The sequence below is a fragment of the Grammomys surdaster genome, unplaced genomic scaffold, assembly GCF_004785775.1.
Source record: "Grammomys surdaster isolate TR1022 unplaced genomic scaffold, NIH_TR_1.0 188, whole genome shotgun sequence".
NCBI lineage: Eukaryota > Metazoa > Chordata > Mammalia > Rodentia > Muridae > Grammomys > Grammomys surdaster.
Genome location: NW_021604633.1, coordinates 3,131,017 through 3,134,226, shown reverse-complemented (window position 1 = coordinate 3,134,226; position 3,210 = coordinate 3,131,017). Strand labels below are relative to the sequence as shown.

General features: G+C 46.2%; 1 non-coding gene across 1 annotated transcript; it reads left to right on the top strand.

Moving 5' to 3' along the window:
* Nucleotides 1–1,730: 1,730 nt before the first annotated feature.
* On the top strand, nucleotides 1,731–1,862 carry LOC114622488. The gene has a single exon (XR_003711612.1). It is a non-coding gene; the product is annotated as a small nucleolar RNA SNORA17 (small nucleolar RNA).
* The last annotated feature ends 1,348 nt before the right edge of the window (nucleotides 1,863–3,210 follow it).

The following is a 3,210-nucleotide window of genomic DNA, read 5'->3' as shown; positions in this document are numbered from 1 at the left end:
AGGCTGGGGTGCATGCTGCATACAAGAAAACACCATAGTACACACATACAAACAGGCTAACACAGACTTCGTGGGACTAGGTACAACCTAATCACAATGTCAGATAAAAAAAGTCAGCATTCTGTACCTGACCAAGTCATTTCCAGAGCAAACCATTATCTCAGTGCTATGGAATATAAAATAAGACATGGTGTTTTAATTAAGGTCTTATTGTTGTGAAGAGACATCATGACCATGGCAACTCTTATAAAGAAAAACATTTAATTGAGGATGACTTATAGGTCAAAAGTTTATTCCATAATCATCATGGCAGGAAGCATGGCCAAGTGCAGGTAACCATGATGTTGGAGCAGCTGAGAGTTTTACATCTTTCTCTGCAGGCAGCAGAAGGAGATTGTGTCACATTAGGAGTAACTTGAACCTATGAGACCTTAAAGCCTTCGCCCACAGTGACACACTTCCTCTAGAAAGTGTGGGGGGGGCATACTTATTGAAACTACCACACAGGCTATGCTTGTGAGCATGCACATACGGTGAATAAGTTGAGGCAGTTAAATCTGTACATATAGTCAGCACCTATACTTGGCAACTCAGTACAGTCATTCAATAAATCAGTACAGTCATAGATGATTCAAACAACTCTATCAATTAAGGTGAGATAACCATGATTGTTATTGTGAATATGGGATATTTCTAAACTAAATTCTTTCCTTCTTTCTTCTTTGTCACCCTCCCTTCTCATCTTTCTTCCTTCCTCTCTTATTCTCTCTCTCTCTCTCTCTCTCTCTCTCTCTCTCTCTCTCTCTCCCTCTCTCTTTCTCTCTCTCTCAGTTTCATTCATTCATGTATATGAATACACTGTCACTCTCTTCAGACATACCAGAAAAGGGAATTAGATCCCATTACAGGTGTTGGTGAGCCATCATGTGATCACTGGGAATTGAACTCAGGACCTCTGGAAGAGTAGTCAGTTCTCTTAACCACTGAGCTATTTCTCCGGCCCCTATTTTCTTCTTTTTATTTACTTCTGCTGATTGAGAAATGGTCATATATGCCCCAATTGCTTCAGACTCACTACTCAGCCAATAATGGCCTGTAAGTCCTTTTTCTGCCTCCACATCCCAAGTGCTGCAATTGTAGAGTTGTGTTATCCCACTCAGCTTGCGTTGTTTCTTGAGCTGTAAAAGTAGACAGAAGTAAAACTCTTTAGAAAAAAGAACCTGTTTTTTTTTTCTTTATTGGATTTTTAAAAATTTTACATTTCAAATGTTGTTCCCTTTCCCGGTTTCTCCCTGGAAACCTCCTATCCCATCCCCCTCCCCCTGCTTCTGTGAGGGTGTCCCCCCACCCACCCACTCCCACCTACCTGCCCTTACATTCTCCTACACAGGACCAAGGGCTTCTCCTCCCATTGAGGCCATCCTCTGCTACATTTGCAGCTGGAGCCATGGGTCCCTCCATATGTACTCCTTGGTTGACGATTTAGTCCCTGCAAGCTCTGGGGACTCTGATTGGTTGACATTATTGTTCTTCCTATGGGGTTGCAAATCTCTTGAGCAGTCCCTTCAGTCCCTTCTCTAACTCCTCCATTGGGGACCCCATGCTCAGTCCAATGGAGTTGAGTGAGTAAGAAAGACAAAGCAGATATGGGAGGAGTTGTAAGAAGATTGTATTAAGACACTGGATGACATTTTCAAAGAATTCATAGAAATTACTTAAGAAACAAATATATTGCCTCTAGAGGCATTGTTTGTGTGGCTGCTGAGTCACATGTGTGCTAATAGGTGGCAGAAAGAAGAGAGGCTATGTCTATGATGAGTATTCTGACCTATGGTCATCTGAATGATTAATAGCCTAACACTTCCTGGAAAAAAGCAAACCTGAGATGAACACCAGTCTGGTAACAGGCAGGCTCAGATGGGCTCTCAGAACTGGAAACAAGCCAAAGACTAGGAAAACACTTCCTGTGGCTACGGGTCCCAGGTGGGAGTGAGCCCAAGACAGACAACGATTGCAAAGGGGTACTCAAGTGAGTTGGGTTGATCTGGAAACAAACACCAAATCATTGCCATGGATCCCCGATAGGGAGCTAGCCTAAGATGACCACCAGTCTGGTATTGTGCAGGCCTTGGGGTCATACCATGAGAAAAATAACCCCCACATGCTGCCATAATGCATGAGTGGGGCATAGCACTCCTGAGACCAGACACTCAGAAGAATTTGGGCACAATTCAGAGAGGCAGAATTGGAGTCTTGAGGGTAGTGAGGAATAGCCCAATGTTAGTAACTGGTGATGCCACCTGGGACCATTGTGGGGTCATGAGCTGTGCTGCCACCAGAGGTCCTATCTGTGTCCAGGGCCCTGCAGCAACAAGGCCAAACAGAAGTCCCTGGTCTAGTCTGTGTTCCACAAATCATATTGATATCTCAGGGCTGTGTGACCCTAACTCTTACCTGGGCATCCTGAGAGAGCTGTCTCTGGAGGCATGAAATCAGGAGAGGAGTCTCTATCCCTCATTGGCTCCATCACTTGGGACAATAAGCCCTGTACCTTGATTGGGCAGCACCGTAGAGCTGATCCTGGTGGTGAGATGAGAGGTACAGGCAAGCTAGCCCTATAGGTGAGCTGTCCCTGTCACTTGTCTACTATGCAAGATGTCATCCCCTCACCCCTTGCCACCTACAGTAGGCAGGAGATCTGGCCCCAAGGTCATTAGAGTGGGAAAGCTGGCCCTGCCCCTCACCTGCTACAGCACTTAGGAGAGTAGGTCCTTCCCCTCTCCTGGTGAGTGGAGGAAAGCTGACCCCGGATGTCAGGGTTGCAGGTGAGCTGGACCCATGGGCATGAGTGTATAAGAGGCAGACCAGCCCCTTGTCTGCTTTGTTGTGACATGGATGAGGGAGAGATGCCGTCACTCACCTTACCTTTTGCCACCTACAGCAGGCAGGAGAGCTGGCACTAGTGTTGTGAGAGTGGTAAAACTGGTCATGTTGCTGACCAGCTCTCATTTGATAGAGTGGTTCCTGTACTTCACCTGAGCAGCAGGGTAGGTCTGGCCCACCTTGGAACTGCAGATGAGCTTCCTCTAGGGTATAAAAGCTGGACAGCTGGCTGGATGAGCAGCCCAGGTACTTCTCAGGCCCAGATCCAGGGCTCTGAGTTTGCCTACCCCAACATCTACCCTATCAATGAACTACAAATGAGAATGA